The sequence below is a fragment of the Mustela nivalis genome, assembly GCF_964662115.1.
Source record: "Mustela nivalis genome assembly, chromosome: 7".
NCBI lineage: Eukaryota > Metazoa > Chordata > Mammalia > Carnivora > Mustelidae > Mustela > Mustela nivalis.
In genome coordinates, this window is record NC_139026.1 from 113678567 (window position 1) to 113706276 (window position 27710).

The 27710-nt window shown below is 36.3% G+C and overlaps 1 long non-coding RNA gene across 1 annotated transcript in view; it reads right to left on the bottom strand.

Annotated features, from left to right (window-relative positions):
* Positions 1 to 1378: 1378 nt before the first annotated feature.
* LOC309870380 overlaps positions 1379 to 27710 on the bottom strand; it is a 28502-nt gene continuing 2170 nt past the window's right edge. Inside the window, exons 2-3 of the long non-coding RNA XR_014314544.1 lie at positions 14206 to 14265; positions 1379 to 1398 (exon numbers count right to left, since the gene is read on the bottom strand). This is a non-coding gene — a long non-coding RNA (uncharacterized lncRNA). The remainder of the gene's footprint in view (positions 1399 to 14205; positions 14266 to 27710) is intronic.

Below are 27710 nucleotides of genomic sequence, written 5' to 3' on the forward strand. Positions count from 1 at the left end.
GCTGGTAGAAGACCTGGATCATACTGTGGCCTTGACCTCCAACTAGGAGTACCCGGACCTGTCCTTGGCCCTGGAACAATACTGTCTACGCTTTCCCAACACCCAAAGCTCCACCTGCTCCTCAGAGAAGAATTCCACCTTCTCTCATGTGCCGTTGCCCAGGAAGGCCTATCTGCCCTGACACCCAGCCCAGCTTGCCAATGGTGGACTCAAATGACTAGTATCCCTATTACTCCTGTCCAGATTCCATCATAAGCTGTAACCCTTACCCCCCACCCTCCCTGCAAGACTCACTGCCTTCTCCTTTGTCCCTTTCCTACTGGCAGGAGCCAGCTGCCTACCTGAGGCCTTCACTCCTTGAAGTTCACCTCTCTTCCCCTTCCTCTTCCTCCTCTTTACAACCTGCTCATGTAAGAAAGGAGCAGAGAGGCAGGTACTTGCTCGTGGCTACTTCCTTCCCTCCCATATGTTGGACCAAGACCCCTCCCTGTCATCTGGTACTGCCTGGACGTCGAGGGAGTTGGAGATGAGGCATGCCAGTGAAAGCTGTCGGAGCTTTCCTGTTTTGGTTTTGTCTGCTTAGCATAACATGTAAGACTGAGTTCTGGTGGCAGGGACCTAGTCCTTGGGGCTATAGCACTAGCGAGGGGAGGTCAACTGCTCTGGGCCTTGGCTAAGAGCAAGCCCTGCTCCAGAGATATGGTGCCAAGGGCTTATTAATTTTGATACTAATTTGCTTTGCTGACCAAATACCTGGTATCAAAAGATGGGAAGGCAAAGACTGGAAGCAGTGTTGTGACCATGGGGTCCAGCCCCAAACTATGAAGAAAACACAAAGTGTATAAATCTGAGTAAGTATATATTTACACACCTTTTTAAATAGGTTGTTATCAAAGATTTAATCAATGGGTAATATGCTCCTCGTGGCTGGGAAGCATCTGTTGCCATATATTAAAAACAAAGAAAAGAGGTGTCTGGGTGGCTTCCTCCAAGAAGTGTCCCTTCTTTTCAGGTCATGATCCCAGGGTCCTGGGATGGAGCCCCACATCAGGCTCTCTGCTCAGTGGGAAACCTGCTTCTCCTTTTCCCTCTGCCCTGCTTATAGTTCCTCTTCCTGTCTCTCTGTCTGTCAAATAAATAAAATATTTTAAAAAAAAAACAAGAAAGAAACAAAATGTTTTTAAAAGGTCTTTTTTTTTTTTTAATTTTCTAGGGGTGCCTGTATGACTTAGTTGTTTAAGCAGATGTTTGCCTTTGGCTGAGGTCATGATTCCAGTGTACAGGGATCCAGCCCTGCATGGGACTACTTGCACCCCAAGGAGCATGCTTCTTCCTCTCCCTTTGCACATGATTCCCCCTGTTTGTGTGCTTCTTCTCTCTCTCTCTCTCTCTCTCTTGCTGTCAATAAATAAAATAAAATCTTTTACTAAATAAATAAAAAAAATAAATAAATTTCTAAACCTACTTTCAGTTTGGTCCCTTAACAAAAATTGCTACTGCTTCATTAAAAAAAAAAAAAGATAATTTAGAAAAAAGCTTCCAGAGTTAAAAAGCTGTTTTGTTTCTTTGTCAGGATTCAATATAGAAGTGCTTTAAAAAGTAAAAGAAAAAATATGCTATATTAACTCTAATCACACTATAACTTTGGTGGTTATATCAAGATAATGAAAAGTGATTTTAAAGCAAATTTCATTATCTAACATAAAGATCAAGTCAAAATTACAGAAGAGTAAAAGGATGAATTCATCAGGGAGTATAATAATTCTTTTTTTTAAAGATTTTATTTATTTATTTGACAGAGAGAGATCACAAGTAGGCAGAGAGGCAGGCAGAGAGAGAGAGAGGAGGAAGCAGGCTCCAGCTGAGCAGAGAGCATGATGCGGGACTCGATCCCAGGACCCTGAGATTATGACCTGAGCCAAAGGCAGCGGCCTAACCCACTGAGCCACCCAGGTGCCCCGGGAGTATAATAATTCTTGACTTTTAATACGTAACAACAGATTTGGGGATATATAGGGAAAAACTAAGAACAAAAATCATAACTTCTACCTTGGACGACAAATGGAAAATAATTTCAACACCCTTATTTTAAGATTACATAGACAAATGGTCATCACATTGGTAAGATATGTAAGACTTGAACAAAATGATCAACTAACTAGATATGCTTGATATTACATTACAGTAACTGAACTAACTGAGGTCAGTCTTTGGTGAATCACAGAAACAGGTGGAGTTGTCAAACAAAGGAATCTTTGTTTACAACATACAAGGAGTTCACAGGGAATAAGTTCCAAAGCCTTGACTGTTTGAACAGGAGAGAGATTTTTATTTAGTATTTAAGATGAATACTCAGAAGGGAGAGTTTTATTATCCCGTGTATGGTTGGTCATAAGGTTGTGGATGCATGCACATCCACATATGTATTTGTGCAATATGTATTGCATGTTCACCTGAATGAAGCTTGTATTCCACCGAGGGCAGAAACGTCAACGTTAGAATAAAGCAGAGGTAACTGTTAGACAAGGGAAAGGAACTCTGCAGTCTTCAAGAGCAGATATAAACTAGATGGGGTCTTGGGCTCATTTTCTGGGACAAGGAATGCAAGGCCTTGATTACTTTTGAAATAGCACTAGGAGTTTTACCACTGATTTATTGTCTCAATAGCTTAGGCTATTTCCTGGTCTTGTGGTGACTGTTAGTTTTCCCATTGCCTTGTTCCCTCAAAATCCTTAAGGAGTGAGGTTTTTGCATTTCTTTTTAAGAACCTCCCAGGAAGTTTTGGAAGAAGTGTGCTTGGGCAAGTACACAGGTGGGGTATAGATCATTGAAAATAGCTGGGGACAAAAAATGACTTTTCTTATGTCAGGAAAACTATATCTCTTCTTTAATTTTCTAGGAACCTCTAACTCTTTCTGCTGATGTTACCAGCAGGCATCTGAGATATTACTGATTGTTCTCTTGAACCTAAGGTAAAGGAAATGTAGAAAGCAAAAGACAAAACTTTAAAATCTATCTTCCAACTCATCAATTCACTGCAGCCACCTCTCTGTCTTTCCCTTTCTCTTTTTCTTTATCTTTCTCTCTCACTTTCTCTCTCACATACGCACAACACACGAAAATCAACTTAAAACAATTTTTAATTTTCCCTATTCCATTTTAATATACTTGAGGCATGATCATTTTCTTACTAAATACAAGGAAAAAAATCTAGGGTTCCATCATTCTGTGTGATTAAAGTATTGAGGAATTTACTTCCAATAGCACTTATAAAAACATATTTTATTTAAGGAATATTATATAATCAGGTGCCTACATTTTTCTTATTCTCCAAATAGTGTTATTTGGCAATTAATATTTTGTCAATCAATATTCCCCTATACCTGAATGTGTGGGCAGTGAGAGATGAGTTAGAGGCAAGGATGGTGAACACTCCCAACAACTGCAGACTACATATATCTTAAGCCATGATTTTCTTTGCAAAGGTCAACATTGATAATGTTCTAGTCATACCTCCGTGTACCAGGAAAGAAGTAGCATATTTCTTGAAAGACACAGCTATCAAAGCTCCATTGAGAAACCGTAAAGATGGAGAAGGGATTTGCAAATTAAATATCTGAGAATGGACATCTACTCTGATTATTTAAAAATGAATAAAAATAAAAAACCTTACTAATAACCAAACAGAGTATCCAATTTTACATGTGAAGGAAATAATGGAAGAGACATGTCACCAAAAGTATATGGATGGCTTATAAGCACATGGCCAATTTCTCAACATTTAAACATTAAAGAAATAAAAAATAAATCATAATGAGCCATGCTTACATATCTATTAGAATGGCTAAAATTATAAAGGCTAATTGTACTTGGTCTGAGCTAGATTGAGAAGCAACAAAAAATCTAAACTGTTGTTGGCATATATCATGATACAACCACTTTGGAAAATAGTTTGAAAATTTTTTTAAATGCAAAATATGTTGCAGTTACACAAATAGCCATTTTATTCTAGGCATTTAACCAAGAAAAACAAACCCTATGTTCATACAAGGACTTGTATATGAATTTCATAGCAGCTTTATTTTTAAGAATTGAAAACAGTGGAAATGTTCATCAATGTCCATCAATAGAGCAAAGACAATTGGAGATTCTCAAAGTAATGATGCTGAGAAAAGAAAAGCCAGGCAATGAATTGTATATACTGTGTGATTCCATGACTACAAAAAATCTAGAAAATACAAATTTATATATAGTCACAGTCATCAAATATATGGTGTGATTTTAGTGCCTTCTTCTGTGCTCCCATAGCTTCCTACACTTGGATCTCCGAGCATTTCTTACACCATGTGAAAATATGAACTCTTTCTCTTTATTCTGTCTTACTAGAATAAGAATCCTTGAAATTTTATGGACATTTGAACTCTCAGTTATTAGCAGAAATTCTATCACACAGTAAGTTTCCAAATATAAAAGCCAGAGTTTTACAATGACTTCTAAGCTTTTACATGATCTAGCCACTCATTTAACCTCTGTGACCTCTTTTCCTGCTACTCTTCAGTCACTCACAGTGGCCTCCTTGCTATTCCTCAGATATGCCAGGCATGATCCAACCTTATGGCCTTCAAGATAGCCAATTCCTTTGTCTGGAGTGACCTTATTGCTGATAGTTCTGCGCAAATTCATCACCTTTCCATACCTTTGTTCAATTGTCAGCTTCATTGTAACTACCCTGATCTTTCTATTAAAAATTTTAACTCCCCATCCCCTGCCTAGCAACCTTGATTTTTCTCACCCTGATCGAATTTTTCTTTTTCCCCATTGTACTCTTCCTTTTTGAATGCACTATGACATTTTTATTAAGGTTTATAGCTTTGAATTGTCTCACCCATTAAAATAAAAGTTCTACAAAGCCAAGTATTTCATTTATCAGTGTAGTCTGATGTAATATCTGCCATATAAAAGTTCAGTACACAACTGGTAAATTTCAAAATAAATTAATGTTGAGAGTATACTGAATTTCATAAGTCATTTCAATATTTTTTTCCATAAAATAAACTACGTAAAACATACCTTAAATTTACTTTCAAAATATTTTATAGCATATAATGGACAATATACGTAAGCCTTAAAGAAACAATCGTATAATTAACCATTTCATACCTACTTAAAAACTGCATAATACCACACTCTTAGATCCTCTTTGAATGCTCTAAAATAACCCTTCAAAGGAAATACATTTTTAAAAATCACAGATTTTTTGGCAAATAATTTAATAAAATAAAAGTTTCATTCATCTATGTAGATCAAAATAAATGTTTTTAATAAGCATGAAATTATAACTCTGAAGTGTGCTAAAATGAAACCACCTGCTAAGGGTGAGAGAACAAAAATAAACATCCTTTTTCCAAATAAGAGGAATTTATTACCTTTGAATCAAAGCATGTGGATTTGTTTAACTGGCAATAAAGCAATATGGAGACACAAATCATAGAAAGTCATATTTTAGATTTCCAAAAGACTTCGAAGTGAAGAGTATACATTTTTAAATTGCTACATAATGCTACATAATGACAAGATGACAGGTTGTGACAAATAGCATTTTAAAAGCTCTACTCATAATGGAACGGAAGATGTCATTTCCCTATAATTTTATATATGTCTTTAATTTACTATATCTGGATACAACATATTACCAAACAGATGTTCATCAAAGACTAAATCATTTTTAATGGAACATAATAATTTGAACCTACATCTATTAATCATTTTTTTCGATCTAACATTTATAGTCTCGCTAAACATTTTATCAGTTGTTGACAAAATTCAAAATAAATAGGATAAAAAGTCGTGTTTGGGGGCGCCTGGGTGGCTCAGTGGGTTAAGCCGCTGCCTTCGACTCAGGTCATGATTTCAGGATCCTGGGATCGAGTCCCGCATCGGGCTCTCTGCTCAGCAGGGAGCCTGCTTCCTCCTCTCTCTCTGCCTGCCTCTGTGCCTACTTGTGATCTCTCTCTGTCAAATAAATAAATAAAATCTTTAAAAAAAAAGTCGTGTTTAGAAAAGTAGATTTCTTTTCAAAATTGCTATTAAATGAAAATATTTGCTGATATTTTTAAAACTTTAAATGTAATTTTATATATATCTGACCTATCAGATGATATAAAATTTTTGGAGAAAATATGACATATTTTATGATCTTGGTTGAAGGTATTAATAAAGAGCAACTGTTTGTATTATTTGTATTGTGATATCTTAGTAAATAAACATGAATAACTGGTATAAAATATGTTTTTTTAAAAATTTTATTTATTTACTTGACAGAGATCATAGGAAAGCAGAGAGGCAGCCAGAGAGAGAGGAATGGAAGCATGCTCCCAGCTGAGAAGAGAGCCCACTGTGGGACTCAATCCCAGGAACCTGGAATCATGACCTGAGCCGAAGGCAGAGATTTTAACCCACTGAGCCACCCAGGCGCCCTAAAATATGTTTTTTTTTTTTAATATAGAAGTATAGTTCTTGCCAAAATGTGGAACTAGCTGGAACTGAATGCCTCCTTCAAAGTCAGCTCTGGAGAAATTATGCCAGTGTAATATGGAACTATTTCAGATATTAACCAAAAAGAAAGAAATGATGATAAATTCCTTAAAAGACTCAAAGTTGCCCTTGACTGGTATGTTTCAAGCTCTATTCCTGGTTTGAAGACAGGTTTTAACAGGCCTGTCACTGTAGAAATCCGCTGGATGTTTAGAGGCTATCAGAACTGTACAAAAACCTTGAAGGGGTAAAGACTTGAAAATTCTTTAGAGAGATTAGATCCCTAAGGCATTATTCCTCCACACATTTTCCTCCAATCAATTAAGACTGATGGATGAGGGACACCTGAGTGGCTCTCTCATCACGTGGGTGGTGGGTTAAGCCTCTGCCTTCATCTCAAGTCATGGTCTCTGGGTCCTGGGATCCAGCCCCACATCGGGCTCTGCTCAAAAGGAAGCCTGCTTCCCTCCCTGCTTGCCTGCCTCTCTGCTTACTTGTGATCTCTCTCTCTCTCTCTCTCTTTCTCTCTCTCTGTGTCCAATAAATAAATAAAATCTTTAAAAAAAGGCTGATGGATGATAAATTACGAAAACTGCTCCCTCCAAATGATGCTTCTTCATAACGATTTAAGAATTTAAAATTGTAAGAATTTAAAATTGAAACTTGATCATAGGATTTATCTTATAGAATAACATCAAGTGAAGGCAGTTATTATTAGTTCTGAAGTATTTGTGATTCTGAATTCTTGGCCTCATTAGTAAATTTATTTTTAAATTCTCCCATGGAGTGGTGATTGGCCTTCAGTCTTTCATTGATATACATCATTGGGTCAAATGAGATGTGTGTGCCCAGAACTATATATAATCTTTTTTGTATTTCACTGGAGATGGCATTTCTGAGTTTTGTTCAATTGAATTTGAACAGATGTTTTAATAGTCACTTCTAGAGTTGGCCCTGGAGAATATCTTCCTTTTTTTCTTTTCCCGATTCACTGAAAAACCCTGACTAATTCACATTATCACAGTGATATCATAATTCAAGTTTTTCCAAACACTATAGCTGCAAAATAGAAGGAAGCTACTCAGAATGGAATACTATTGTGAATGATTGAGAAAGAAAACATTATTATAATTAAGCTACCAGGTTTCAATGTATTTTATTGTTGCTTAGAAAATCCTAGCATACCCAGACTTTACAGAGATTTGATGATCCTAAGAAGAGCTGAACTCATGGACCAAAATAACTATGCACATAAAAAGTACATTACTTACCTAAAAAATATGATGTGGTTAACTTTATATGGCAATCCAAGTGTTATTGGACTAGGAATTAAAAAAATAGCTTAGGGGCGCCTAGGTGGCGCAGTGGATTAAGCCACTGCCTTCAGCTCAGGTCATAATCTCAGGGTCCTGGGATCAAGTCCTGCATCAGGCTCTCTGCTCAGCAGGGAGTCTGCTTCCCTCTCTCTCTCTCTGCCTGCCCTCCGTCTACTTGTGATCTCTCTCTGTCAAATAAATAAATAAAGAAAATCTTAAAAAAAAAAAAGAATGACTGTACTTTTAAAAAATAGCTTAAAAGGAGCGCCTGGGTGGTTCAGTGGGTTAAGCCACTGCCTTCCGTTCAGGTCATGATCTCAGGGTCCTGGGATCAAGCCCCACATCGGGCTTTCTGCTCAGCAGGTAGCCTGCTTCCCTTCCTCTCTCTCTGTCCACCTCTCTGCCTACTTGTGATCTCTCACTGTCAAATAAATAAATAAAATATTTTTAACAATAGCTTAAAAGTATATGATAAAATAATGATATACATATACAAGGAAAAGAAAGATACTATACTGTGAATATAAATTAAGTGAAAATTGTTGAAATAAAGAATACAATAAATGGGGACTAAGATGAATATAGCTGTAAAATAAATAAATGAGTTGGGAAAAACAAACAAACAAATTAATGACTTCTGCCCAAATACAGCAGAAGAGAAAAAAAAATAAAGAAAATATTTAAATAAGTACTGAGATAAATTTTGGAGAATTAAAGAAAGATAAAAGATACCAGACTTAAAATGATGCCAAACATGAGATATCAGAAACAAAACAAAACAAAAACTACACACACTAAAAACCACTCGTATACATTATGGTGAGTTTTAAGAATATCAAAAACAGAGAAGAGCATAAATGATGCCCAAGTGAAGAACAGATCACCTAAAATGTACAAGAATAATACTGACAGCACAATTCTCAATAGTAATAGCATATAAAGAGACAGCTGGGAGTTTTTATAGATGGAAAAGATATTTGAAACTAGGTATTATACATCAATCCAAATTATTGATTAAATTTGAGAGCACAGTAAAAATACAATGAGGCATGTTAGGTCTTAGAACATTTATCACACAGAGACACACATTTTGGAAAACTTCCTTGGAAGACAGCTCAATTTAGATCGAGAAAACAGAATTATGTACTCAAAGGCACATTTTGAAGGAAGGATTGAATATAGTCTGCACTGCAAATATTCTTTAATCGTATGTTCTGAATTTCCTAAATTTAAGAAGTATTTGTTCAAATATTTACCTTTAAATAAATCCTAGGAGACTTTTTCTTGGATTCTGGAAAATCAGTCCATTTGGATACAAATCTTTTTGTCACTGATGGAAATTTTGATAGCCCTTAACTGTGGAATGCCTAATGTATTGTTACAGCAATTGTGATTTGCCAATACATGGGTGATGTGTGTGTGTTGTGTGTGTTTATTTTTATTTTTGATGGTTTAACTCTTCTATGAGATTTTTAAGTAGACATGAGTTTAATAAATTATGATTTGTTGAAATTTATCTGAGATTATATATAATAAAATGAAATTTGTGTGAACTAAAGAAGTGCATCTCCATTTTTTTTATTTTATTTTAATTTAATTTTTTATTTTTTATAAACATATATATTTATCCCCAGGGGTACAGGTCTGTGAATCACCAGGTTTACACACTTCACAGCACTCACCAAAGCACATACCCTCCCCAATGTCCATAATCCCACCCCCTTCTCCCAAACCCCCTCCCCCCAGCAACCCTCAGTTTGTTTTGTGAGATTAAGAGTCACTTATGGTTTGTCTCCCTCCCAATCCCATCTTGCTTCATTTATTCTTCTCCTACCCACTTAAGCCTCCATGTTGCATCACCACTTCCTCATATCAGGGAGATCATATGATAGTTGTCTTTCTCTGCTTGACTTATTTCGCTAAGCATGATACGCTCTAGTTCCATCCATGTTGTTGCAAATGGCAAGATTTCATTTCTTTTGATGGCTGCATAGTATTCCATTGTGTATATATACCACATCTTCTTGATCCATTCATCTGTTGATGGACATCTAGGTTCTTTCCATACTTTGGCTATTGTGGACATCGCTGCTATAAACATTCGGGTGCATGTGCCCCTTTGGATCACTACATTTGTATCTTTAGGGTAAATACCCAATAGTGCAATTGCTGGGTCATAGGGCAGTTCTATTTTCAACATTTTGAGGAACCTCCATGCTGTTTTCCAGAGTGGCTGTTGGTGGGAATCCATTTTTTTTGTTTTAAGAGTAGACTGGTCTTTAAAAATTGTCCAAAGAAGTACACTATATTCATTATTAAATTTGATAATATACAATAAAGTATTTATGGTCATATTGGACCATATCAAATTCTACTATTAATTCATATTAATAATTACCATAAGAGGAAAAAGGGATATTTTTCAAAATAAAAATTAGCGTATTTTTCAGAATATGATATAGTGTTATTCACTGAACTGAGGGAACAAATGTCAAAGACTAACACAGTTTACAGAATGTTTTAACATAAATTGAAATTTAAATCTGACCAAATTTCACAGTTTTAAGTAAAATGATAGCACTTTATATCCTTGAAAAGTGGTAAGTGACCCAAAACATGGCTTAGAAAAACAAATTTAACACTACACTAGTCTGAGATGGTTAAGTTATGGTACAACTTGCCATTGTGTATCATCAAATGGTATATTTTTTTATTTGGGGCTTGTCATTATATTTTATTTTAGCCATTCTGGTAAGTGTGTAGTGATATCTCAGTGTCATTTTAATTGCATTTCCTTGATGTCTAATTATGTCAAAATATATTACTTTGATGTTTAATGCTCTGAGCTTTCTCAGTTCAAGACCATGAAGCCACTTAGGAAAAATACAGTTGCAGAGGCACTCATAGACCAACTCTTATTTCGAAATAAGAAGAAACATTACTACCCATTCCAACAAAAAATAGATTTGTTATGGAGCAGGGATTTTATAAATTACCTGACACAACTTATATAGTCAGATGAAATGGGACAGGCGGCTTCTTGCAGCTATATACAACATCATTTTAATTTCAATTTTCAGTATAATTTTTCCAAGTTATACACAGAATATATATTTAATGTAAATTGTGAACATTTTAAACTCTGTATATGGAAATTAGTCAATTTTAAGTTTATAACAATCAAAATTAACGGAAGTTTATTTTAAATTAGTTAGCTTTCTCTGCATTGCAAGACAGAATAATCATGAATTGGTAAGAAAAAAGTAATCTCTGTAAAATTACCGGGGGTGCATTATAAAGTGTTCGGTAACTGATCAAACTCACAATTTGGATTGAATGGCAAGTGATTTTTAAAATCTGGAACTCATTGTCAATTTTTTTTTCTTCATTGTGTCTTAATAAATTACTGTGTTCATTTGCATGGAAATGAAGAAAAATGCATGACATTTTATCTCAACACTAACACCTTTAACTGGCAACTCTGAATGTACTTTACAGCAGTGTAACAAAGTAAAGATCAATGATGTTTCATGAAATATCTGTTATAATTCTCAAGGAGATAGGGAGTTTGTGCAAAAATGCAAATCACTTTGCGACTAAACACATTGTTTATTTCAGCTAATTTTAAGAAAATATGCTGAGAATCTCTCAAAAAAGGAAGCAATGACTTAGGTTTGCCTTCAAAATCCTTATCTAATCCTGAACCAACAGCACATAGTTCAAAGAGCAACTAATTTGAGTAGCTCCAATTTACACATTTCCTAACAATGCTTAATTTAGTGGAATTTCTGTCCAATTATGTTAATTTGATGTAATGAAAGACAAAAGTTCAAAAAGATCATCCTTAATTTATATAGATGCCAAACTCTGCATTTTCTGAATGACGCCCAGGAACGTATTTTCAAAAACAAACAAACAATGCCAGAACCACTATTAGGTCATCTCTAGGCAGAAAGTGACTCAGAGCTTACATTACTCTCTCCCTGAAAGTATACTGTAGGCACTGAAACTACTACCCTGAGTCTGTGCTACCAAATTCCTTAAGTTAGAAAGTTTTAAAACCTGTCTGTGTGGGAGTATTTCATTTACAGATAGAGATTTGGTTGCTTATACATTTTCATACTTGATTTTTAGGGTGAAATAACTATGTTTTAAAATTCATGGTGGTTTTGAATACTGTTGGATACTTGAGCTAAAATGGTATATCCATTCCTCCTAGGAAACAGAAATTATAGAAAGGTAGTGCTTTTCAAATCTGACATCTTTGAGTCATTGCAGTTTCATATAAATGCAATAGGAAAAGTGTCATTCATGTTTATGATATTTTCTATAAATAAATTAGAATGTACTGGAGGCCTGATATAAAGTGGGATGCCTAAACTTCAGTAAGATCTTGTTTTCAATTCAAAATAAATTTTATTTTTTATTTTTTTATAATGTCCCTCAATTTCAGATAAGCATCCCCATAAGGTCCACTCCGTTTTTTTTTAAGATTTTATTTATTTTATTTGACAGATAGAGATCACAAATAGGCAGAGAGGCAGGCAGAGAGAGAGGGAAGAGGAAGCAGGCTCCCTGCTAGGCAGAGAGCTCGATGCGGGGCTCGATCCCAGGACCCTGGGATCATGACCTGAGCCAAAGGCAGAGGCTTTAACCCACTGAGCCACCCAGGCGCCCCCAAAATAAATTTTAAATTGAATTATGCACCTCTAAGTTCAGAGACAATAAACATCAACCAACACAATTAATAAGTTCTATTTCTTGAAATTTCGGGAACATTGATAGTCTCATCTCCTGGAAGAACAACAGCTAAAATTTTTGTCATGGATTCCTGCTAAAATATCACTTTCTCAAAGAAAATTAATGTTATGAATTTTCATTGATTGTTATTGATCATGAAGAATATAACAACCATGATAAAAAGAGTAGGAAAAACATGATATCTCATCTGTAAGAGCATGTGGAAAGTAGGAAATGCTAATAAAAATAACTACCATTATTTCCTAAGTTAACATAATATAACAGAACAAAAATATTTCAAAACAATGTTTTCTTTTTTTTTAAGATTTTATTTATTTATTTGACAGAGAGAGAGATCACAAGTAGGCAGAGAGGCAGGCAGAGAGAGAGGAAGAAGCAGGCACCCTGCTGAGCAGAGAACCCAATGTGGGACTCGATCCCAGGACTCTGAGATTATGACCTGAGCCGAAGGCAGCGGCTTAACCCACTGAGCCACCCAGGCGCCCCCATAACAATATTTTCTAGGCTCATTCTGATAACTCTTTTCTAAATTCAAATTTAAAGGTTGAGGCATGTGATATATATTACACAAAAAACATCCCAAGGCATTCGTTAAAAAAAAAAAACTCTTAATAAAGAACAAATCCAAAGGAATTTCTTTTCTAATTTAATTAACAAATTATGAATCGACTTACCTATTTCATCACAGCGTATCAGGCACCAATAATATTTTTTAAGCGTCACACCTGATGCAATAGTTACCATCTTTCAGACATACTGATCATGAACAAGTAAATAAACAAGAGCACCGTAGCTTAAGATCTACCTGCATAAATATAGGCTACTTCAGACAATCTCTTCACCACAACATAGCAATGAATAGAAATCATAAATGCTCTGTATGGACATACAGATGAGATAGAAGGGGATGGATGTTAATATATGCAGATCTTTATTAATTACATTGTAAACCATAATATGGAAAAACAGAATACAATTTTAGAAATACCCAGGTCACCATCATTGTTTTATTTTTATATGTGTAGATAAGGAGTTTAATAAACAATCCATGACTATTCAACTCCTTATATTTTGAAAATTTTAGCAAAATAACAAACCTAGCATCTAGAAAATTGTACCTATCTACAACATACAGCTTTGCCAGCATGGTAGAGGAAAACAAAACAAAATAAGTAAGAAAAGTTTAACATTTCACAAGAGATTTGCTTTTATTTTTTTATTTTTTAATTTTTATTTTTCATTTATTATTTACTTCTATTTTCTACTTTATTTTAATGAAAATGTCATGACCATAACATAAGAGCAGAATTAAACCAACATGAGAAATTATTTTTTCATAAGTTAAAATAAACTAGCTTGGTGATTAATTCAAAATTATATTACAAACTTCAGTGTTCTTGTAGTAAGTATCACTGCATAAGCAAATGAGTCAGGAGTCATAAACTAATGATGATTCTAAATGTTATTTAGAGAGACATTCTGTTCTTAATATATTTCAAATATTCTACACAAGGCAAAGTGGATCCAAGTAATCTGTAGGCAAAATAAGATTTTAGAGAAGTATATATTTCCAACAGTATTTATAAAATATTACCTTTATGTAAGGCATCATCCTGGACTTTGTGGAAAACACACAAAGGAGTAAGAAGTGGCCCTTCAAGAAACATATACAATATCAAGGTTTAACATGAAGCAGCATGTCCTCTCTAAGTAAAAAAAACATTGTACCAACTGACTTTACTGAAACTTTATATTTATTGCTCTCATTTTAGGTCATAGTGTCCTTCTGCATGCAGGCTGCTATAACGGACATGATATAGACTTAATAGCTTATAAAGAACAGGAATTTATTTCTCACAGTTCTAGAACGGAGAAGTTCAAGATTAAGGAATGGGCAGATCCAGGGAGAGCCCACTTCCTCATAGATGGCTATCTTCTCACTGTAAACGTACATGATGAATGAAGCAAGAGAACTCTCTGGGGTCTCCTTTAAAAGGACTGTAATCCCACTTATGACCTAATCACTTCCCAAAGGCCCCTATGTTTTAATACTAGCACTTACAGAGTTAGATTTCATAATATGATTTTGGAAGACATAAACATTCACACCATAGTATATATAAACAAAAAAAGACACAAAAACAACAAACAAAAAATTATTTTAACTACCTATTATTTTAAACTACATAAACTTTTAATTTGTTTCTATATAATATTAAATAACACATTTGAGTGATTCACTTATATCCAATGCATCTGAGTGCAATTAAATTTGCTTACCCAGCATATCCAGAAGCATATTTCTTCAGACTATCCCATTCCCCACCTTACAGGATTTACCACAATTAGAAGACAGGGGATAGAGGATAGATAGATAGATGTATACATAAACACACTTGTACATACACATATGCATATTTTTTCCTGTGAATGATACTCATGCAAATAAAATTTAAGCTCAAGGAAACCTGTCTTGTGTGTTACTTAATATCCAGTTTTTAGTCAACATCCAAAAACAAATAATCCAATAAAAACATGGATAGAAGACATGAACAAGTGTTTCCCCAAAGAACACATTCAAATGTTCAGTAGATACATGAAAAGATGGCCATCATCATGTATCATCAGGAAATTGCAAAGCAAACCTAGAAAGAGATACCACCTCACACCTGTCAGAATGGCTAAAATCAACACTACAAGAAACAAAAGGTGTTGGAGAGGATGTGAAAAAGTAACACTTGTGGGGGCTGCCTGGGTGGCTCAGTGGGTTAAGCCTCTGCCTTCAGCTCAGGTCATGATCTCAGGGTCCTGGGATCAAGTCCCACATCGGGCTCTCTGCCAGGCATGGAGCCTGCTCCCTCCTCTCTCTCTCTCTACTTGTGATCTCTCTCTGTCAAATGAATAAATTCTTAAAAAAAAAAAAAGAAAAACTAACAATTGTGAACTGTTGGTGGTGATGCAAACTGATACAGCCATATTTGAAAACAGTATGGAATTTTCATAAAATTTAAAAATAGAAGTCCTTTGTGATCCAACAAACCTGTTGGTGTGTATTTACCCAATGAATATAAGAAAACTTATTCATAGGGATGCTAGCACCCCTATGTTTATAGCAGCATTATTTATAAAGCTAAGATATGGAAAGCGCCCAAGTATCCATCAATTGATGAATAAAGAATAAGTGGTATCTATATACAATGGAATATTATTCTGCCATAAAAAAGACTGAAATCTTGCCATTTGCAATAACATGGTTGGAACTAGACAGTATAATGCTAAAAGTGAAATAAGTCAGTCAGAGAAAGACAAATACCTTTACTCATATATGGAATAAAAGAAACAAAACAAACAAGCAAAGGGGAAATAATAAGACATAGAAAGAGAAACAAAGCAAGAAACAGACATTTCATTACAGAGAACAAACTGATGGTTACTTGACGGTATCTGAAAGGAGTGATGGATTAAATAAGTGATGGGGGTTAATTAGAGCACTTGTCATGATGAGCACTGAGTGCTATATGTTATATTGTACACATGAAACTAATACAACCATATATGTTAACTAACTGGATTTCAAATGAAAATTTTTTAAAATCCCAGTTTTTAGCTCACATTCTGGCTTACAAAAGGGATTTAGTCAGGAATTTGGAGATTAGTTAATGAACAAATAAGGGGTGAACAGGCAGTTGTTAGATAAAATTACTATCCTTTCTGGCATGATCTTATACCTTTTATCTAGAATTATTTTCAGCACTTTAGACTCTTCCTATTTTATTTTGAGTCATTAAACAAAAATTTCCTCAAAGGACCTTAGACTCCATCAAATTTGAGCAACAGTGTGAGAGAGGAAATGGTGTCCAGGAGGAAAAAAAAAGATGAAACTACTTTTGCTTACTAGTGAATGCATAGTTCTTCCACAGAAGAAGCTCTAAATGGTCATGGCTCCAGCTTTATATGTGTTCAGTCATATGTTCAGAAGTAGGTAACACTATCAAAAAATATAAAACATCTGAGATTATTTTCCCTTATTTAAAAGCTGGTGTATGAGTCTGCCGTAGTTTATTGGGTGTTGATAGAAGACGCAGACTCATGGTTCAGAAGTAATATAGTTTATTATTCACAGCAATAGAGGTAGCCAGAATATTAACAGTATTTGTGTGTGTGTGTGTGTGTGTGTAGGGATGGGAGTTATATATCAGTTCTGAGCCTCAGTTCCCACAAGAAGAATCAAAACAGAGGCAGAAAATATTTGCAAACACAACAGGTTAAGTTAAAAAAAAAAAAAGATTCTATTTCTGTCTTCCAAGTCTATTCAATACAACCATCTTCAAAGGATGGCCTAGAACAAATAATAAATGCAGAAATGTAAGCAACCAATTGAAAAGTGTCTCCCAAGAAACACACTTTGAGAGTCTTCATTTGACAAAAATACTATAGGATATTAAATGGATCAGGTGCATTGAATACTGGAAGGTTAAAATTACAAGGGACCAAATATTTTTAAACAGTTATGGCATCCCGTAGAGTTCAAATAGGTTTTATAAGATTGAGGAAAGAAGCCATCAAAACCTGGGCCCAGGGGCACCTGGGTAGCTCAGTGGGTTAAGCCTCTGCCTTCGGCTCAGGCCATGATCTCAGAGCCCTGGGATCGAGCTCTGCATCAGGCTCTCTGTTCAGCAGGGAGCCTGCTTCCCACCCCCCCCCCGCTATTTGCCTACTTGTGGTCTCTGTCTGTCAAATAAATAAATAAAATCTTAAAACAAAACAAAACAAAACAAATACCCTGGGCCCAATTTTCCCAAAAGTATGATGCTGATTCTAGTCTCTATGATGTTATCCCTTGAAGACAATGTCTCTAATTGAGTTGAATTAGTTTACTAAAGAGCATACCCCCATTTGTTGTAGGAGATGAACAATATGCAAGAGGCAAAATGCCACATGGAAGCCACCTGGTCTTCAGTGGAACATAGAATCAGTTCCTTTGGGATGAATTTGTTCCACATTTGACTTCCCACTTAAGGGAAAATAAGAGTGCCTTCTAATAGATTTTAAATAGGAAATGACAACGGAAGCTTATACAAGATTATAAAATGGGAAATTTCATTTAGATAAGCAATCATTTCAAAGTCATCTTCTTAATATTACAGACTCTTCACATAATCATAATTTTATTTTGGTATTATATGGTAATTTCAAATATAGTAAATATAAAGAATTTACCTCTGTAATTATAGCGAGTCTGGTCGTAGTTTAATGGCAACAAAACTTCAATTTAGAAGTATGGTCTACCAATTATTAATACATTTGGAAATGGTGTGTCATCTTCACTCCACTTGTCTCACTAAAACAGTGAGCCAAAAAAAAGTAGGTCCAAGCTATTTACTATGGTCAAAATGGGTTGCTTTTGCACTTGGTAAAGAAGCAGTCATATTTTGGAAGAAGAAACTGAGGCTATTAATATTTTCAACTTATTTTCAGAAAAGGAAAGAGGGCGCCTGGGTGGCTCAGTGGGTTAAGCCGCTGCCTTCGGCTCAGGTCATGATCTCAGGATCCTGGGATCGAGTCCCATATCGGGCTCTCTGCTCAGGAGGGGGCCTGCTTCCCTTCCTCTCTATCTGCCTGCCTCTGTCTACTTGTGTTCTCTGTCTGTCAAATAAATATATAAGATTTAAAAAAAAAAAAAGAAAAGGAAAGAAAGGATAATCTAACCTAAAGCCTAAATTTTACACAAGGTGGCAGGAGAATGATCTTTTCCCAGATAAAGGGTTTTTCAACTTAGCCATGTTAGGAGGAAGAAGAGATGAGACATTGTGGACTTGACTAACGTTTGTACACTGTTCAAAAAGTTTTCAAAATAATGTGTATTATTTTTCTTCTTTTAGTTGAGACAAAAAAAAAAACAAACAAACCAAAAAAAAAAACACTAAATGAGCTTACTCTTAAAAGGAGGTAAACAAGAAACTAGCAAATATTGAGTGTTAGGTATTGTCCCCCTCCTTTTTTTTTTATGGTATGTTAGTTACCATACAATACATCATTAGTTTTTGAAGTAGTGTTCCATGATTCATTGTTTGTGTAAAACACCCAGTGCCCCATGCAATATGTGCCCTCCTTAATACCCATCACCAGGCTCACCCATCCCCACATCCTTCTCATCTTTAAAACCCTCAGTTTGTTTCTTGGAGTCCATAGTTTTTCATGTTTCATTTCCCCCACCAATCCCCCCACTTTATTTTTCCTTTCCTTCTCCTAATGTCCTCCATGCTATTCCTTAGGTTCCACAAATAAGTGAAACCATATGATGATTGACTTTCTCTGCTTGACTTATTTCACTTAACATAATCTCTTCCAGTCCCATCCATGTTGATGCAAAAGTTGGGTATTCATCCTTTCTGATGGCTGAGTGATATTCCATTGTATCCTTGGATCACATCTTCTTTATCCGTTTGTCTGTTGTAGGGGATCTTGGCTCTTTCAACAGAATGGCTATAGTGGACATTGCTGCTATGAACACTGGGGTGCATATGGCCCTTCTTTCCAGTAAAATAGAGCTAGCCTATGACCCAGCGATTGCACTACTGAGTATTGACCTCAAAGATACAGATGTAGTGAAAAGAATTAGATATTGTTAAAGCACAAATGCAGGGGATAGAAGTTATGGTACAGAAGAGGGAAGGGCAACCATATGGCAGAGTAGAATAAAGTAGCTCAGGAAGAAATTAGTCATATCCAGATATTGTAAGGCATGTGGGGTTGGCAGGGAGAGCATGAGAAATCATGAGAGAAGAGAGAGAAAATGGACCAGGCAGGAGAGGTTTATAACATTTTAACATCTAAGGTAAGCATATGCAAAGCAGAATAGGGAAAGAAATAAAAGTTTTTATAAGACTCAATACATGAGGAATAACGTGGAGGACACTGGGAGATGGAGAGAAGTGTGCTGGGGGAAATCGGAGGGAGAGACAAACCATGAGAGACTGTGGACTCTGAGAAACAAACTGAGGGTTTTGAAGAGGAGGGTGGCAGGTGGTTGGGTGAGCCCAGTGGTGGGTATTAAGGAGGGAATTTATTACATGAAGCACTGGGTGTGGTGCATAAACAATGAATTTTGGATCCCTGAAAATAAACTAAAAGAAAAAAAAGACTGACTACAGACATGGACCTCAGTGTAACACAGATATGGAACTCACTGTAATACCAGCCACTTCCCACCGACACACACAGACTATGATAATAATAAATAATAATGCAATTAAGAAAATTTCCTGCCAAATAATTTTTCCTCTTTTTTATTTTTATGATTATTATTTTTATTTTATTTTTAAAGTTTTTATTTAAATTGTAGTTAGTTAAAATAAGGTTAATATTAGTTTCAGGTGTACAATATAGTGATCAACACTGCCATACAATGGCTTAAATAAAAAAATGAAAAAAAATTTTTTTAAAGATTTTATTTTTAAATGAAACCTCTACACCCAAGGTGGATTTCAAACGTACAACCCCAAGATAAAGATTTACATTTACTGACTGTTCCAGCCAGGCACCCCAACAAATAAAAATTTTATAAAATTGTTTAGTTTGTGGGAGTCTCATCTGCTTAGTCAGTTAAGTGTCTGCCTTTGGCTCAGATCAGGATCTCTAGAGTCCTGGGATCGAGCCCCATATTGCTCATGCTCTCTCTCTCTTTCTCTGGCTTTTGCTTTTAAATAAATAAATAAAATATTTTTTAAAAAATTGTTGAGTTTGTTTAACTAGTTTTAATCTAGTAGACAGAGATGAAGATAAAGTATGATGTCATGGCACGGAAAAATACAACTTACACGTTTTTAAAAAAAATGTGCAATGCAAGTTACCTCACTTCTTTTATCACCACACTGGGACTTTCCCTACTGAGTTGTTGTAATGTAAGGACCTATTTTATATTTTTATATTTTAGCAAGAGGCTTTCATTGAGGTTAACCCTTAAACTGTCCTTGTTCCCCTTCCCCCAGGGGATTCACTTAAAAACAAGTCCTGGAAATCAGCTCCAGGTAACAAAGCCCATATACAAGGGTGGGTCAGGCCAGGTGGAGACATCAATCAGCGGGAGGGGGGCGGTGTTTGCATATTGTCTCCCTAGATACTAAGGAGTATGCCCCACTCCTCCGCCCTTTGGGAAACTTTTTTGCACCAATCCTAATCAAGGTGTAATAGGCTGGGTCAAATGTCTATACTAGGGTAAATTGAACCGCAATTGGTCATCTAGCCTCACTGTGGAGTTTCCTGTGTGTGTTAAAATCTCATTGGTCACCTGTGCGTGCCCAGGCCTGACTGCATGGCCTTTGCCCTTAAAAGCTAGACTGTGAAACAGCAAAGGGTTGCCTTCTCTCATAAGAGGTGTGGCCCCGAACGTTCGGTTAGATTCTTGATGCTTGGCATGAAATAAAGCTTTGCTTGACCTTTGCTTTACATCAGTCTCGCTCCTTTAATCATAGACCCATTATTGGCGCATAACAGTATTAATCTTAAAGTTATAAGTCCACAATGCATCCATCACCCATTCTACCCCTTAACATTCCCCTTTGGACAGACCCATGATCTAGAACAAGCCTTATTTTATAGTGCCTTGTAGGAGATTTTTGCTGCTGCCTAAATTGCCTACTTTCCTCTCACCATTACCACGGAAATTGGGTCCACTGAAACAAAGGGGTAGTGTAAGAAATTAAGACTTCCATAAATCTCTTTAAATAATAAAGTATAAGATAGTGATACATTTTTTTCTGCCACATAACCAATTCTTGCAAGAATAAGGTCATATAAAAGAATTTACAACACATGCTAGCTTTATCCTACTGGACCCAGACCATTTGTATGTTTCTCTGTCTCTCAGAAATGTAGTTATTTACATGACTGAAACCTAAAAATTGTTTGATATGACTACTAATATCACCTACATTATTTTAAAGCCTGTTTAAGGCTTCTGTAATACATAGGCTTTGTAAACACTTATTAAGCATCTTGTATATATCAAACACTTTAAAATCTCTGCTTTAAAAAAAAAAAAACAAACTCTACCTCAATGGAACTTTGAGTCTGAAAAAGATACAGGCAATATACAAGGCAACAGATAGAATGATTACATATTTGATTATATACTCTGAGGATGTCACCTTAAATTGATATGAAAATGATCAGAAGGATCTGGATTTCTTGTCAAAATTTTTTGCCTTAAAAAGAAATTGATATTTAGGGAAAGTTGTTTCTGAAAGAGGTCCTGTGTCAACCAAAAATGTTAAACCATGATCTCGCTAAATTTTCCAGTTGTGATCATTGCTTTGTTTAGCTGTCTTCTATTAAGACTGAATTTAGTAATTCAGTCTCAGATTTCAGTAAGTCTTTTTTTTAAAGATTTTATTTATTTATTAGAGAGAGAGAGAGGGAGGGGCAGAGGGAGAGGAAGAACCAGACTCCTTGCTGAGCAGGCAGCTGATGCAGGACTGGATCCTAGTACCCTGGCATCATGACCTAAGCTGAAGGAAGACACTTAACCAACTGAGCCACCCAGGCACTCTAGACTGTAAACTTCTTAAAGGTAAAAAAGTTTATTCTTCTAGTAGTTCCACAGACATTTCTAACATCCATAAGAAAGCATGTACTGATGTAAAATGCCAGCAAATCAAATTATTTAAAAAAGAAAGAAAGAAAGAAAAGATATATCTGGATAAAGAGAAAAACAGAAAATCTAATAATACATTGAATTATTAGAGCAAAGAGTGGAGGAAGAGAAAATAAATATGAAATAGAGATTTCCACTAAAAGAAAAAAATTGAATAAGGCAGGAGATTTAGAAAATTATTATGACAGACTTGAGAAAAAAATAAAATAGGAATTTTTAGAAAATAGCAATGAATGAAAAGGTCAATTGTTCCTACCTCTATAATATTAGCTGTTTGTTGTTGTTGTTGTTGCTAATTTACCTATTTAAGCTAATAAACAAAGAAAGGTTTCATTTAGGGATAAGGTTTCTCTCTCTATATATATATTTTTTCCATTTAGGGATAAGGTATATATATATATACATATATATATGTGTATATATATATATGTATATATATTTTAATTTTAATTGTTAGAAAATGTGTCACAGAAAGTGTTTAAACTTTAAGATACAGATGCAACATGTAATGAACTGCATTGTTTGAACGTCTAATTTGTAAGTGCTGTTAGAGGAAACTTGGTGGAAATGTTCTTATGTGATTGTGTTTCTGGAACTAAGTATATTTATTAATAAGGAATAGTTTAAAATTATGAAATGACCAGGAGTGGACAATTTTCCTAATCCTATCAGCTCTTTGCAGCTCTTTTATTAGCCCCCTTCAGGAATATCAGCTTTTTTATCTAATTAAATTTTATATTAATGTGCTTTTGACTTTTGGCCTTTCTCTTCCTTCTGCTCTTTTTTTCCTCTAAATTACATGTTTCTGTTTAACAGCTACTATCAATTCTTTGATATGAATTCTCAACATCAATTTACTAACTCCAGAGATGAAGGAGCATCAATATTTAGAAGCGAAGAATACAAAGCCTTGGGCATCTGGATGGCTCAGTCACTTAAGCATCTGCCTTCGACTCAGGTGGTGATCCCAAGGTCGTGGGATGGAACCCCAGGTTGAACTTTCTACTCAGCTGGGAGCCTACTTCTCCCTCTCCTTCTGCCTACAGCTCCCTTTGCTTGCGTTCTCCCTCTCTTTGTCAACTAAATAAAATAAAATAAAATAAAATAAAATAATGTAGGGAAGCCTGGGTGGCTCAGTTGGTTAAGCAGCTGCCTTCGGCTCAGGTCATGATCCCAGCGTCCTGGGTTTGAGTCCCACATCGGGCTCCTTGCTCCGCAGGGAGCTTGCTTCTCCCTCTGACTCTGCCTTCCACTCTGTCTGCCTATGCTCGCTCTCGCTCGCTCTCTCTCTGACAAATAAATAAATAAAATCTTTAAAAAAAAAAAAAATAAAATAAAATAAAATAATGTAAATAATACATTTATTTATTAAAATGCAATTATTACACAATACATAATGTATTGCATAATTATAATAATGATTAAATAATTTATTAAATATTTATATTAAATATATCAATTTAATTAAATAAATATTTTTAGAATTTAAAATATTTCAAATTTAGATTATTAAATATTAAATCATTAATTTAATAAATAAATATCTAAACATAATTAAATAAATTAATTTATTTATTAAAATGAATAAAATAATGTTGTCATTATCTGAGCATGTATTTTTAAATAGTCTAAAAAAAACCATCTAATAAAGTCTAAATACATTGAGTTCAGATATTTATAGAAGTTAACCTAGACTCTCAACCCACAGTTTCAAAACTTTTGTTTTTATCTACTACTCAAAATACGATTGTAATGTATTTATTTGTAACTTTGACATAGCAAGGAAACTTGGAGGAAAAGGAGACATTTGCTTTTAATATTTGAAAATTATTTTGTTGATTTAAAAAAAATAAAAACCCTAACACGTGAGCATTTCTTCTTAAATAACACTGTGAAGTTTCTGAGTCGCATTCTATTAAAAGTGCTGATAAAATGGCCTCAGTTACTCATTTAAATTATCAGCTGAATGGGTAACAAATGAAGTAGAGAGCTTTTTAATTATTTATGAATGTATTGCTTGTGGATGGAGTGCCACATAGAGTTACCTCTCTTTTTGGCTTTCTTTTGTGAGCAGTAGTGGAATCTATGAATGAGATTAAACATAAGGACATTCACAGAAATTCTTAATGAACTTCTGGGGAAGGGCAATAAGTGCAAGGAAAAACTGCAGCAAGACTAATTACAAATTTCAAGTGGTCATCGCTTAATTATACAAGCTTTTAAGTTCAAGTAATATATCTTTTTTATGAGCCTATCATATTGTATTAATTACCACAAACTGCACTCTTGAACACTTATCTTTTCACATATTTCTTATTCTTAGTACTTAAAATTACCCTTATGATTGATAAGTAAATGGATTTTACTGACAATGCATTTATTTAAATAAATAATGCTGTTTATATATATAAAAACAATTAAATATGTGTATGTGTTCAATGAATTTTTTTTCAAATTAACATCTTAATTCTACCACATTAGTTACAAATAGATATAGACTTTATAGATTCATCAAATATTTTATTCTCAAATTTATATGTCCTTTGTGAAGTAAATGAAACTGTATATATTAAATATAATGCTATCACATGTAACAGTTACTAGTGCATCCCAGGACATACATAGGTCAGGTCCTACTCAAGGCATCACGGATAACTGGATTTAACTTTCTATCCTAGGAGTCTTCTGTATATTTCTGTGGCTTTTATACTACAATCAGGAGGAAGAATTCTTTTGCTAAAAGCTTCCAAATGACTATTCGAGTAGATTATTTGGAGACTAGTGATATAATATTATAGTTTAATATGTGAAGCATGATAAAATAAAATGCTATTGCCATATTTAATTTGTTCAGTAAAGCATTCATTTAGTTATCAAGCATTCATTTTCTTTTTTTAAAGATTTTATTTATTTATTTGACAGACAGAGATCACAAGTAGACAGAGAGGCAGGCAGAGAGAAAGGAAGGGAAGCAGAGTCCCTGCTGAGCAGAGAGCCTGATGTGGGGCTCTATCCCAGGACTCTGGGATCATGACCTGAGCAGAAGGCAGAGGCTTTAACACACTGAGCCACCCAAGAGCCCCAAGCATTCATTTTCTTTATACAGAAGAGATAGAACAATATTATATAGTAGAAAATACAGTAAATAATCTAGAAACCTTGATCATTTTGTTTTGGCAATTTTAGAACATAAAATTAGCTAAAGCTCAAGTGCAAGTTATATTTGTATCATAGGAGGAAAAGTTAATTAAAAGTTTGTTTATTACCATAGTTTAACACTTCAACAAAATGATAACGAGTCCAAAATCAATGAATATATGAAGTATACAATAAAAACAATAATCTTGAGTGTATGTGACTCACTGTAGGTATTGATAGGCTAGAAATCAAAGGGAAAGTATCTATAGGGTTTGTTCAGTTCCATGCTCATCAGATTAATAGGCTTTCTCATATTGCTTCCTTCACCACATTAATTTGTCTAATGAAGTTTTCAAGAGTTAAAGACAGTGATAGGTTCATGGCTGGAGAGAAGGTACAGAATCTCAGATAGTTCACCAGTGCTTATTATTTAAGAGAAAGACAGCATGGGAGGTGAGGGGTATATCATGCATCCTGTTTTCACTCCCTTTGTGGAGCACCTACCCTGGAGGTCATGTAATAATAACCAATGACCAAAAAACAATAAAAAAGCCCAAACATCCATGTGGAAGTGCCATCCCTGCCTGGAGATGAGTAGACTGCTCAAACAGATCCTGGGCAGGCATCTCAGCCCAGGCCTGTGCTGGGGAAGCTGGTTCCTGGCTTTGGGCGCAATCTGGAAGCCAGCAAACTGACGGGAGAGTGCAGCCAGGGTTAACAGCACTGATGATCTTTTTGCAGCCAGGCCGCGGGTGGACACCCGCTCAAGGAGCCAGGCTAGGAAGCTGCCCAGCGCCAGCACTGGCAAAGCTTGCAGCCCCCGGGGCTTCCCCCGGGCCCCAGCCAGGGCGGGGCCTCAGGAGGGAGGGGGCGGGGGCGGGGCAGAGAAGGGGCTTTGCTAATTGCCGAAGCTGGAAGTGAGCTCACAGAGGATGTGGCTGAGAGTCTGGGAGGAGGTGGAGGGGCTGGCGGAGGACAGGCGGGCAGCGCCGGGGTGCTGTGCTGCGGCCCAGTCCGGTGCAGGACCCACTGGACTCGCCGCCCCGTACGCTCCCGTGTGAGGCTCCGCTGTCCCGCTCCTGCTGCCTGCTGCCCCTCCCCGCCCCAAGGCTTCTCCGGACCACCCTCTGCACAGGGGTAAAGTGACACCGCGCCGCGCCCTCACCTAGAGCAGAAAGCGCGGACCCGACCTGGGGGCGGAGAGGGGGGTTGTGGAGGCCCAGCCTCCCGCGAATCCCAGGGCACCGGGACCACCCCAGACGCTGCACCAAACCCGGGTCCTCATGGGGTCGGGCTGGGGACAGCGCCTTGCGAGGTGCCCCCGCCAGCTGGCACGCTAGCCGCCATCTTTCCGCAGCCCCATGCGCCCAAGCTGAGGACCCCCTTCCCTCCCCCCGACGTGGCCCCGCTGCTTTTGTTCTGGCCTTGGGATCCCAGGTGGAAACTAGTCCCTCAGACCTCCCTGGCAGCAAGGAGGGCAGGGAGGGATTCTTGGTTTTCTGCCCTGGCTCCTCCTCTCTCCCCATTCACAAGCCTTCTGGCTTCCCTTTCCTCTCCTCATTGTCAGTTTTCTGAAATGGTTTTCTTCTGCATGTTGACCCAAAGAGCTATTTCATGAATGAATATACATGAAACTGAGTTGGAGCCCACCTGTGAGAGCCCACCTGTAGAGGCCTTCATTAGAATGGTCTCTGGTTCTAGCCTCAGTTCAGAATACTGCATGTACCTGAGGACCAAGGCCAGATGTTTCTTTCATTTCTGACTTGAATTTGAAATCCTCCTCAGACTTCAGTTTCCAGGATTTCTCCAGTCCTTGCTCTCCCACTGTCTTGGTGGGGATCCGCCATGAGTGTTGAACACAGGAATGAATGAATGATATATACCCCAGACTGCTGCGGCTTTGTCTTCTTTTGCTGAGGTTGGAAAGGCTTGGGAGAGACCCCCTGTATGCAGATAGAGAGCTGCATGCAATTGCTTAGATAAACGTGTTCCCCACTTAATTGCTTGGGCATTGAACATTCCGCCCTTAACCTGTGGCTTGAGCAGTTAGGAGGAGACAATCTGGAGGTGAATCAGAAGATGGATGAATCCACATGATGGTGGTCTGGGTTTGGGAGATTTTCCTGGAGATTCAAAGGAAAGATCTAAATTCTTCCAGTGGGGAGTAGTAAACATTTTATCGATGGGAGATGGAAAATAAATGGTCTGGTTAAACTTTCCCGCCCCCTCAAAACCCATTATTTGAAAACACAAAAAGCGAAGTGAAGGGAGAAATCCTCCCACTCCCATACCCACTCACCTCCATA